Source organism: Podarcis bocagei (assembly GCF_964188305.1).
Source record: "Podarcis bocagei genome assembly, chromosome: 10".
In the NCBI taxonomy this organism is placed as follows: domain Eukaryota; kingdom Metazoa; phylum Chordata; class Lepidosauria; order Squamata; family Lacertidae; genus Podarcis; species Podarcis bocagei.
This window is the reverse complement of record NC_138135.1, coordinates 15858614-15871501: the sequence shown is the minus strand read 5'-3', so window position 1 is coordinate 15871501 and position 12888 is coordinate 15858614. Positions and strand designations below refer to the sequence as shown.

General features: G+C 46.2%; 1 protein-coding gene across 4 annotated transcripts in view; it reads left to right on the top strand.

The window, feature by feature from the left end:
- SOX5 (SRY-box transcription factor 5) overlaps positions 1–12888 on the top strand; it is a 783587-nt gene that overhangs the window by 174121 nt on the left and 596578 nt on the right. The window contains exon 1 of one of the 4 annotated variants that reach the window (XM_081209975.1): positions 8169–8371. The exons of the other annotated variants lie outside the window; for them this stretch is intronic. The gene's annotated coding sequence lies outside the window, so the exon portion shown is untranslated. Of the gene's footprint in view, positions 1–8168; positions 8372–12888 lie in introns of those variants that run through there. 4 annotated transcript variants of the gene reach the window in all.

The window sequence follows — 12888 nt, the reverse complement described above, 5'->3', positions numbered from 1 at the left end:
ATTAGGGTCAAGCATTCTTGCCTAGGTCCCTAAGAAAACTCCCATAGCCTTTAGCTGGCTGCAGCCTAGAGGTTCGAGAGTAGTAGAGGAAGAGGGTTTGCTGCTTCAAATTGACATGGAAATAGTGCTGGTTACCTGGGGCAAATTGGTACAATGAGAATGATCTACTAGGAAAAAGGGTAGATGGGTCTGTGAATTTTGGTTTCTTTCAGTTTCTCATTTTTCCGATCTTAAATACAGTTATCCACATTTCTGCAGAATTTTGTGGATTTTTTAAAAAAATCCTCCAGAAAGTTTTGCATGCGTTTCTCCCAATAAAACATATTTTCCTGTGTAGTTTAGACTAACATACAGATTTTGCAATCTGTTTCCCCTAATATAAAGCATTCTTGTATGCTATTTTCACTAATCTATGCATTTCAGTCACACTTTGTCCACAATATAGGCATTCCTCCCCAAAAAATACACACTGAAATTTATATTGGAAAATTCAGAAAAGTGTGCCTTTCAGAGGATAGCTGTCTTTTGATTGGCATACGGTTCAAGAAGCGTGAATGAGGTGGTTTCCCATTAAAATGCGAACAAAACCAAACCTTGCCCCCATCCTTAGCTAGGAAGCAAATAAACGGCCCCTTGATGGTCACAGCAATTTGACCCGCATTACTGCAGCTTTTGCTGGAAATGTAGAGAAGTAGTCCTTGGCTGCACTTTGGGGCAGATATGGGCAGTGTTTTGAGTAGCACCATATGCTGGTGTCAGTCACCCCCTCGATTGTGCCAGCTCTGGGGCCACGAACACCCCCTTGCCGACTCCCTAGGGAGCCTTGGCTCTCAACTGTTGCCGGCCATTGCTCTTTTCTCCTTCGTGCCACCATTGTCAACTGGAGCCTCATTCAGGGAGGCAGCAGGGGGCAGCAGCTGGCAATGGCAGGAAGAGGGCGGAATCTAAATCAGCCTAATTTATGCCTCATTGGCATTGACCCAAAGCTTCATGAATATCATAGCACTGTTAAAATGTTGCTCCTTTCTCAGAGCTGGGCACAGTTCAGCAACAGGCTGTGATGAAACTGAAGCGTCAAGCTGAGCCTCAAGATAATTGAGTGACAGTGTGGTGTAGTGGTTAGAGTGCCAGGCCTGGGAGACCAGGGTTCAAATACCCACTTGGCCGTGTAGTTCTGTGCGATGCCCTGTCTCTATTGTTGGAACCTGCTTCTCTACGTATTTAAAAGAAGAATAAGAAGTGGACAAATGCTCTGTTTCACACCAGGACCCCTACAGCAAAGATACTTCTTCATTTACTGAAGGAAGCTGGACATCCTTCTGGGGACACCGGATTGGTGCTAGCCCAAAGGACCCAACCAGTGTTATGCATCTGGAGACACCCTTGCCAATGTACATGTAGGGCACCCCATTGCAGCTTTCTCCAGCCTTTGGCCTCCAGGCATTCCAGGACTACAAACACCATTATCCTCAGTCAGCATGCCCCATGAGAATTGTCATCCTACAACATCTGCAGCCCCAAGGCTTGGAAAGGTTTCCCATATGGCTTCTGGTCTTCAAGAGCCACCATGCCTAATAGACTCATGTAGATTCCTCTGTCTGTGTATTCTTCATGTGTTCTAGGGTCATGGGGGCAGTCAGTGTGGTGACTTCCAGATGTTACTGGACTACGGCAGGGGCTATTGGGTTGTTGATTTTGTTTTTATTATGTATTTTGTTTTATTTCTTGATTTTATTCTGTGAACCTCCCTGAGACCCCCGGGCAGGGCGGTATATAAATTCAAATAATAATAATAATAATAATAATAATAATAATAATAATAATAGGCACCATATTGGTTCTCACTGATCTGGGGCCAATGCAGTCATAGTTGCCTCCATGGATAGGGCTCACTTGTGCAACTTGCCCCACATGAAAAATAATTTTGAGGAAATTTTTTTTGGGGTGGGGGCACATGCATTATCTCCAAGTCTCATTGCCAGTCATATAAATGGTTGGGGAACACATGTGACGTGAAGAATTTCATGCTCTCAAAGCTAATTTGCTGTATCACAGTCAACCAAAATTGGGTCTTGGTCGCTTCCTGAGTGAAACCTGGTGTGTGCCATAGAATAACTGCAGAGGTTGCTTGGTTATCTCCATATTTTGCTCAGGTCCCCAAGCTTGGTCGGAGGAAGTACTGTAGCTCAGTGGAAAAGCCTCTGATTTGCATGCAGAAGGTCCCAGGTTCAAGCCCTGGTATCGCCAGGTAGGACAGGGGGATGTCCCCAGGCTGAAATCCCAGAGAGCTGCTGCCCGCCGGTGTAGACCAGAGGTAGGCAACCTCAGGCCTTCTCAATCCGGCCCATGAATGGTCCAAGAATCAGTGTGTTTTTACATGAGTAGAATGTGTCCTTTTAGTTAAAATGCATCTCTGGGTTATTTGTGGGGCATAGGAATTTGTTCACCCCCCAAATATAGTCTGGCCCACCACATGGTCTGAGGGACGGTGGACCGGCCCACGGCTGGTGTAGACAGTACTGAGCCAGGTACTATGCAAAATACTTAGTGTAAACAGCAGCTGAGTAATGTCACGAGTCAGTTGTGGTCCACAGCTGCATTTTGCCAAACACCGCTGTTTGCTTCCAAGAAAATCCTTGGAGAAGCCGTGCACTTTTTCATAGGGAAATTGGCCCCTAGGAGGCAGAGTAGGGGGTCACTGTGACCTTTTGGTCCCCTCCTTCCATTTCTTCCAAAAGCAAAACATCTCCCCTTCTCAGCTCCAGACCTCCTTCCTCTACCTCCTCCTGGCCACTTTGTTATTCCACTGAAGAGTAAACAGTAGATGTTACGCGAGGGTCTTAAAGCTGCGCTCCAAGCACACAATGCTTTTGGGCATGCTCTGTGTGCAGGTCCCTGGCAGTCATAAATTAATTAAAAGTAGAGAGGAACCGTCGTCGGGAAAAGCAAGCGTCTTTTCCCTCCCTCCCCGCCAATCTTTGTCCCCAGCTTTCCTTTCATTCTCTGTGGGTAAATAGCTAATTCCTTTGTTCCTTGCTGCACCATTTCATTTCTGCCATCATTGTCCTCATTGTTCTCTGGAACAGGAGGGGTCTGGGCCAGGAGCAGCCAAGGTCTTGGCTAATGACGGGAAGTCTTTAAAGTTTGCGCTGCATTTCATCTTCTCTGTGGGAGTTTTAGGACGCATCCAGTGTTTGATCCCCACCGTGCAACTTTGCTTCTAGTTAATTAACAGATCCCCATTACACTCTCTCATCTGCAAGCGCATGGGAGGCCTATCAGGAGGTAATTCAAGGCCAGTCTGAATGATGGCAGGAATTAGAGAAATCGCTTGTTTCGGGGGGGTTAATGTTCAGGAAGAAAGCCTTCCCCTTTGCCGAGGTCTAATTGAAATGTTGTATTCTGCTGTAACCCATTTGGGGTCTATTATTTTCCCTCCTCCCCCCCCTCACTTTCTTGCTGCCCTTTGTGACAACTGGAAAGGTGGTGCTCAGAAGACAGTGAGATTGTCTCTCTCTCTCTCTCTCTTTCTCTCTGCACATATGTATTGATTTTTTTGTAAGGACGTGCAGCCAAGCCAGAGGTGAGCATAGTTGATGTTTACGGCCAGGTTAGAACTAAGAGTCATGGTTAAGTGTTGATGAATAAATAAAAAATTAAAAAATATAATCAGGCAGAATAGAATCACAGAGCTGGAAGGTCATCAAATCCAACCCCCTGCAGTGCAGGAATATGCAGCTATCCCATTTGAGGATCGAACCTGCAACCTTGGCATTATCAGCACCACACTCTAACCAAGTGAGCTATCCAGCTGCTTCTAAAACATGGCTTCCTCATACTTACAACTTAATGTCGCAACACAGCTATTGCTGATCACTATATGTATCAGCAGTAAGTAAAGGTAAAGGTAGAGGTACCCTGATCATTAGGTCCAGTTGTGGACGACTCTGGGGTTGCGGCACTCATCTTGCTCTATAGGCCGAGAGAGTTGGCATTTGTCCGCAGACAGCTTCTGGGTCATGTAGCTAGCAGGACTAAGCTGCTTCTGGCGAACCAGAGCAATGCAAGGAAACGCCGTTTACCTTTCCACCGGAATGGTCCCTATTTATCTACTTGCACTTTGACATGCTTTCAAACTGCTAGGTTGGCAGGAGCAGGGACCGAACAACAGGAGCTCTTCCCGTCATGGGGATTTGAACCAACGACCTTCTGATCGGCAAGCCCTAGGCTCTGTGGTTTAGACCAACATGCATATAGGGTTCAGCCTAACAGCACAATCCTATACATTTATATTCAGAAGTAAACCCAGAAAAGTGTATATAGGATTGCCTTGCTTGCTTATCCCTTCACTTTTTCTTGCTTTAATGGGTATGTTTCCATCAGCGTGTTTCTTCTGGTTTGGGCTGATAGCCACAATAGCTATCTTCTCCCTCCACTGTTGGAGGCAGTATGCCTCTGAATGCCCCTCGCTAGAAATCTCAAGTGTGGAGATTTGCACCCAGGTCCCACTTGCAAGCTTCCCACAGGCATCTGACTGGCCAGGATGCTGAATGTAATGGACCATTGCCCTGGTGCAACACAGCTCTTCCTCTGTTCTTACGTACACATTTTAAAATATTGAATGTTTCCGTGTTTGTATTTCAAAATATTTTGTAGTGGCGAGCTGGAAAGAAGGTTGAATCTTGCAAATTAGGGTGGGATTTCTTCTGACTGGGGTCAAAATGTTCCTCCTTCCCCTGAAACCATGCTAAAATAAGTAGGGGGGAAAAGAGAATGCAGCACATTTTCAAAAAGATCTTCAAATCCTCCCATTTTCTCACACAGCTCCTTTATGTGGGCTGCAGAAGAAGCCACCTCTCTGTGTGCAAATTTCACTGCCACCTGTGGGGCTGTGCGGCTAAATATGGCAAACGGCAGGAGCCCAACCTTGTCCTGACTTTGAGTCTCTCCGAGTTTCCCCTGCTATTTCCGCCCCCTCCAGTTCTTCCCTCTTTCCCTGCTTCTCCCCCACCCCACTAGCAATGACCCCCTTTAACTAATGAATTAGGAACCGCTCCTGCAATTGCAATCCTCAGTTCGACACTTGGCATTGAGAAGCAAACCAGGGCTATTTAGCTCAGCGTTAAATGGTCCGCCACATTAACCCCCTGGCACGCTGAGCTATTAGGTTGTTTTACTGTTGTTAAAGTTGCATTTGTTAGGTGGCGTCTCGCTGCCCTCCTTAGCGTTGTGGGAGAGCTTGCTATCTGTGGCATTTATGCCAGCTGTGGGGCGTGCAGGTGAGACCGCCATGTGGCACCCTCCTTTTGAGAGTAGAGCAACTTAAGAGCCCAACTTTTTAGTTGAAGCAGGGTGGTCATTGGGGTGTGTGGTCTTCCTATCAAGAGGTGAACAAGATGGAGCTCACACGTTGCACATGACATTCCTGGCCCACTACCTCCCTGGTCAGCTGACACACCTGATAGGATTCTCCAACCCAAATGTGTGTTCATTCTTCCTTCAAAAAGGCCAGTGGAAATGATCAAGGGGCTGAAGAGACTCCCAGGAGCTAACCGAGAGGCAAGGTCCGAGTCCAGTCCGAGGTCGATGGTGCACTATGGAGGCTGTCCATCAAAGCTATAGCTGGGTCCAAGGTGGGGAGTCGGGTGGGGTCAGGAACTCTGGCAGAAGAGCAGGACAGGGAGCAGGCAGGAACAGGCTACCAACAACATTGCTCCCGCAACCTGGGACTGGGGCTGACTGGCTTTTATCTGCCCTGAGACATAGGGTGGCCCCGGTCCACAGGTGACTCGCCTCTCCTGGCCTGGAGGTGAGCACTCCTCCTGCGGGAACTTAGTTCCCTCCACCTCTCTGCCCTGAGCCTCTGCAGCTCAGGAGAGGCTGGAGGGTTACCGGACCCAGAGGCAACCTCCTCTTCCCCTGACGGGGCTGAGAGTGGAGCACCTGCAGCCAATGGGTCCTCCATCCCCTCAGGAGCCAGAGCAGACTCAGCTGGTGCCTGCACCTGAGGATCCAGCACAGGTGAGGACCCTTCAGGCTCAGGCCCCAGCCCCGGCTCAGCTGGTTCCGGAGGCGGGGAATCCTGTGTAGGCTGGGATCCCTCAGGTTCAGCATCCGAGTCTGAATCCCAGGCCATCACACTCCTGTTTGAGGAAAGGTCGCAGCATTTGGGACTTTTTACTTTGGAGAAAAAGCAAACAAATGGCAACATGATAGAAGTTTATAAAAGCATACACAACACGGACGAAGTGGACGGAAAAAAAGCTTTACTCAGTCTCTCTCTCTCTCTCTCTCTCTCTCTCTGATCTTTATTGAATTTTTAGTTACATACTATACATACACATACATCTTGTTTCACATTTGTTCCTGCTCTCCTGAGCTGACTTCCCTCCTTCCTTCTTCCGGCTTTTTTATGTCGTCTTTAACTTTTCGCATTGTCTTTGTCCATTTTATATATAATTGTCCTTCTTCAATTTTGTTTCCATAAAATGTCTGTAAACAAGCATAAGATGTCTGTAAACATCTCAGGGTGACGAAACATATAAAAAGGAATGGGGATAATTTATGTTATATATTGAGAAGACAATGTGAAATAGGGAAACCAGTAGAACTAAAATAAACCTTCTAACGGGAAAACACAAGAAATTTATTGGATAATAATATCAAAATGAATTAAAAATGTATATTAGGACTCTTGTTGAACAATATTTGTAAATGAATATAGACAGACAACAAGAATTGTATATACTCAGTATCTCATAACACTAGAATTCATGGAAGATTCGAGACAGATAAAAGAAAGTTAATCTTCACACATCAAATGGAATTCGCTCCCATAAGACCTGTCCTCCAACATTCTCCATTGAAAATAAGGATGTCCTATTTAATAATAATAATAATAATAATAATAATAATAATAATAATAATAATAATTTATTGATCCCGCCCATCTGACTGGGTTGCCCCAGCCACTCTGGGCAGCTTCCAACATATATAAAAAAATAATAAAACTTTAAACATTAAAAAACTTCCCTATACAGGGCTGCCTTCAAATGTCTTCTAAGGGTGGCATAGTTATTTAACCTCCTTGGTTTGGGGGTTGCATAACTCCCTCCAACATTTCTCTGATGAAAATAGGGAAGTCCAACAGAAAAGTGAGACATTCCAGGATTAAATCAGAAACTGGGACGTCTTCTGTAAATCTGGGACTGTCCCTGGAAAATAGGGACACGTGGAGGGTTTGATAAGAGGCAGTGATGGCTGCCATCATAGATGGCTTGAAAAGTGATTTAGAGAAATAAGGGGTCAGTGGCTACTAGCCACAATAGCAATGTTCTCTCTTCACTGTTGGAGGCGATTTGGCATGAATGCTGGTTAAAGGTAAAGGGACCCCTGACCATTAGGTCCAGTCGCGGATGACTCTGGGGTTGCAGCGCTCATTTTGCTTTATTGGTCGAGGGAGCCAGCGTACAGCTTCCAGGTCATGTGGCCAGCATGACTAAGCCACTTCTGGCGAACCGGAGCAGCACACGGAAACACCGTTTACCTTCCTGCCAGAGCGGTACCTATTTATCTACTTGCACTTTGACGTGCTTTTGAACTGCTAGGTTGGCAGGAGCAGGGACCGAGCAACGGGAGCTCACCCCGTCACGGGGATTTGAACCGCTGACCTTCTGATCAGCAAGTCCTAGGCTCTGTGGTTTAACCCACAGCACCACCCGCGCTGGTTGCTGGGAATCAAAAGCAGGGAGAGCTCTGTTGTGCTCAGGTCCTGCTTGAGGAGAAGGAATATTTAACATTCCCACTGAAATCACTGTAACATACACAAAGGTGGGAAACTGTGTTTCTGGGAAAGCGTGGTTTGGGGATCATTCATGGCCTGTGAGATCATGAGAAAAGACAATGGGAACTGGTCCGCAAGGGCAATGAGGGTTCTGCCCCACCAATCTATCTGCCTTCTTCCTTACAGCCAATCTGGGGGTGGCTCCACCTGCTATTGGCTCTGGTTTCACCTATCGTTGGCTCTGCCTCTGCCTCCTATTGGCCTCCCTGCCTTCTGCCCAACCTGTCACAATGGAGACCAGCCACCACTGAAAATGCTTATGCACGTTCCGACACAACCATTCCGCCGCTGACCAATTTATTATCCAGAACTCCGTTGCCAGATGACATGGCATGAGCAAATGTAAACAACTAGTTCCCATTCACTTGAAAAGTCAAATTGGGATGGAAGAACACAAAGGAGCCTCAGCTCCAATGATAACGAAGAACGCGACTTTGAAGTTGTAGCTAAATTGCATTCTCTCGCCCTTCTGCCGCCGCCTGTGAAAACTCGGCAAAATTGGCCGAGCAGTGATTAGTCCATAATTCTGTATGTTCAAATAGCTTTTGGTTATTACAAAGCAGGAAATTTCAAAAGGCCTTCATTTAAAAACTGGTCGTAGGGCAATTGTGGGAGGACCTTCATAAGAAAGTAAAATATGTGTTTTATAAGCCTGTTGATACTGAGCCAGGATATTTAAATAAAGCAAGAAATTGACCGATTCCTCCATCACTCCTCAAGAATCTCTGGTTCACTGGATCCTGGCTGTGGCTTCGGCCTAACCATGATGGTGGGGCCTTGGTTGAGCTCCAGTGCTGCTGGAATGAGGCATCAATTTTATCCTTCTGAGAACCCAGAAACCCATAATCCCTGATCCATGCTGACTGGGAATGATGGGAGTTGCAGTTTAAAATGCCTGGATTTTGCCAGGTTGGGATAAAGCTCTACTACCCTTAACCCTTCTAGACCCAAGATCTACCTCTAGCTCCTCCTTGTACATTTTATGTTCCTACCAATAAGTTTGTAGATCTGTGATCTTTCTTTCTCCCTCCTCCCGTCTCTCGTTTTTCACCTCTTCCTGAAAGATGGTTGCAGTGCTGTTCGCATGATTCATCTTTCGGGGGGGGGGCAAGTTATGCCCCCCTTGTGGGTCATGGGACCCAGCGGTTCAAGACCAGGGGGCCGGAGAACCCAGTATCCTGCTCTTTTGCAACCATACAGGTTCTCTCTATATTAGTGCTCCGTAAATAAATTATGCTTAAAAGGGATGCGGGGGGAGTAGCTGTGGAGTTCGGGGCGGGGGGAGCGGGAGATGCATTTCAGCTTCTGGATTCTTCTAAGCAAAGGCTTAGCTCTGAGTAATCAAAATTGCTTTGGTTGGGCGCGGAGGCATTAAAAGCCTTGTCCACTAATTGAGAGAAGCGGCTCCGGCGATGCAGCCTTGCCCTCTCGTTAGGCGAACTCGCAAGTTCTATTTGTCATCATTGCTTGCCCGTCTTAATCTAACAGTACTGCTGGTGCAAATTAATGGTAATTTGTTATGACACACTGTGTCCTTCGAGTGGAACAACAATATGGAACTAATACCGCTCCACTCATAGCCCCTTGCCAGCTCCCTCCATCTCTCCCCACCCCGGATCTCGCCCACTGCTGAAGACATCATCCTGACTTAGCCTTCAAGCTGCTCTCTGCTAAAAGGGGTGTCAGGATATGTTATAGCTTGACTGACAGAGACTACCCAGTGCACTTCCACTGACACGTTCTAAAGGGATGTGCAGCTAACTCTAGGGCTAGTCTTTTCCAAGCACCTCATTGCTATTTCTAATATAGATATAGGGGCTTTCCCCCCAGCTGGAACAATGTTCTGGTACCTCTCAGCTGGGCCCCCAAAGTGGGGGGAGAGACCTGACGAGCCTCTGGAAAGTCCTACTGTGCCTCCGGCTCATGAGGAGACCTTCCCCAGAGCTGGAAGAGGACATCCTCTACGGCAGTGGTGGCCAAACTTGGTCCTCCAGCTGTTTTTGGACTACAACTCCCATCATCCCTAGCTAACAGGACCAGTGGTCAGGGGTGATGGGAACTGTAGTCCCAAAACAGCTGGAGGACCAAGTTTGGCCACCACTGCTCTACAGGCTCTGGAGAGGGAGGGTATCATCTTGAGCCAGGGCTTTGTTGAGGCTCTTCAATCTCCCAGGCAAAGCCACACCTCAGCTGAGCAAGTCCCAGTGCTGCTCCAGCTCACATGAGCTGGAGAGGCGAGGGGGTGGGGGGCTTGTTAAGCTGCTCAGATATGGGGAGGAAGGCTCCCCACACCTCAGCTGAGCAGCATCAACAAGTCTCTGGCTGGCGAGGAGACCCCCCCCCAAGCCTGATGAGAACCTCTGGGGTGGGTGTTGTGAGGGAGGTGAATTCTGGGACCTTTTTGTCTAGGGGAAAAAAGCACCAAATACAGAGAGATACAGTGGTACCTCGGGTTACATACGCTTCAGGTTACATACGCTTCAGGTTACAGACTCCACTAACCCAGAAATAGTGCTTCAGGTTAAGAACTTTGCTTCAGGATGAGAACAGAAATCGTGCTCCGGGGGTGCAGCAGCAGCAGGAGGCCCCATTAGCTAAAGTGGTGCTTCAGGTTAAGAACAGTTTCAGGTTAAGTACGGACCTCTGGAACGAATTAAGTACTTAACCCGAGGTACCACTGTACACAGGTACAGATGTGGGCATTTGTGCACAGTTTCCATATCTGCCTTGCAATTGCCTTCATGCAGTCCATACACCTGACAGGTTTCCAGAACTCACCTAGTATTTGCAGATCATGGTGGTTCATACGCACACAGAGGGCTTCTGTTGACGCACCTGGAGAGAATCCCATACATTTTAATTGCAGGACGGTTCAGTACATTGATGTCCTCAAGCCAACACAGAGCAAAGCACAGCTACTATGGCGTCAGATTGCAGCTATTTGGGTGGGTGCGGGGTTACTAGAATAGCTATTGTCATAACCATGGGGGCTGGGTCCAAGGAACTGCGCTTCTGGAATACATTGTGTAAATTAAGTACATTTGCATAAATGTTTGTAATTTGCAGGCTTGGCAGTAGAACTGGATGGATCACTAGTTCTCATTTGTGTCTCTTTTCCATATTTTCACCCGTAAGTCTGTTTCATCTTGTTTCCTCATTAAACTCTCTCTCTCTCTCTCTCTCTCTCTCTCTCTCTCTCTCTCTCTCTCTCTCCCTCCCTCCCTCCCTCCCTCCCTCCCTCCATATATTACACACAAACACACAAATGCTGATAAATACATGTTTTAAAACATACATTTTCTCCAAATACACACTTTTAAAAGAGCTCTCCTGGGGCTTTTTGAGTGAATAACTGTCACAGTGTTTGGAGAAGTGTGAAATCCAACAATAGCTATGTACCGATCCACAAATTATTCTGGGAGGTACAGCTCTGGCCTGCTCGGATTGGAATGGACAAATAACAAATTCCTCAAACATCCCTCCTTGGCAGTCCATATTTTATTTTATTTTATTTTATTTATTTTTTAAAAAAATTGTGTTCTAAGAATATATTTAATACTGTTAATTCTGTAGCACAAAATAAAATAAAAACAAGCTATGATGATCCCCACAACAAGGCTTAAAGCATAACACATTATTGCCTGAAATTCAAATGATACTTCAGTTATGTAAAAATGTTTGCACAGTGAAGACTGTCTTTTAAGTAGAAGGCCACCTCCCCCCCCCCTGCAAAAAATGGGTCTGGATTTCTGCTTCTTAATAGCCACTTTTCTTAGCCTAGATTGTCTATAATAATGACATCTGTCTCTTACTTTTAAGTATCTGGAGGGAGTGCTCTCCACCTTTGCAGTAAGCTAAGCCAGTATTAGCCACCTCCATATTGCATATGGAGGTACCGAACTGAATGCTTTGCCCAATGAGTTCATGGCAGAGGCAGTATTTGAACCAGGGGCTTCCTGATTCACAGCTCAGTCTTTTAGCCACTATGTTCTTATTTATGTTAAGTTCTCTACCATGAGCCCTACTGTTAGGTTGTGGGTGAACATATCAGACGACACAGTGATTCTTCAAACAACTCTTGTTTATTCACAGGCCCAGAACATAACTGGGCTGAAGGGTTCAACCTGCTTATATAGAGCTCAACTACAAGGCAACAGTAACAACTTTCTGTAACTATCCAATCACTGAACGTCACTTTCAATTCCTTATTTGCATATGTGAACCTGAGTGAAAACTATCTACAGTATTCCCCCTGCTGGCCCAGGGTGAGAACTTCAGTACATAACAGCTACCATTCCATCAATCCTTGCTTCCTGTCTCCATTGGAACCCTTTGTGCCATCATTTAACCCCTGATATGGTGTTGCCTTTGCTCTGATTTGCAATTATTGCTTTAGTTGAGATTCCTGCATTGCAGTGGGATTGGACTAGATGACCCCCAGGATCCTTTCCGACTCCACAATTTGTGGTTCTATTATTCTATGTTTGACTTGGTTCTGCTAACGTTCACCTGGCGGTTGGCCTCTGCTCCTTTCAGGCGCCTCCGCTCTAAACTCCCTTTATACCGAGACAGCCTGACTGATGAAGGTATCACAACTCTCTCCCGACACCTCTGTGATTATTTCAGAGCACCTGAACTTTGCTGAACTTGGGTAAACACATCTTTAATTTATATTGCATGCAATTATTTTTTTATTACAGCTGGAGTGCTAAGTGTAATCAGGTGGCTATTGTATAATTTAAACTCCAGGTGATTTTTATTTAATAATAATAGCTTGCGTTCCTATAGAGCCTCGCATCCCCAAAGGGATCTCCACAGCACTTTGCCAACTTAACAATCAAAGACGTAAAAAGTAAAACACTGATTATAATTAACACAATCTAAGTAAGCCGGGGCCTGTTCCTGCTGCTGCTGTTTATATTCAAAGGGATGCCACTGAATTTAATGACAGAAGAGCTGGGCTGATGCAATTTTACCTAGCTTGGGGGTGTGCAGAAAACCCCAACATCCCCCACCCCATTTTGCTTCTCTAATGTGTTCTTTGT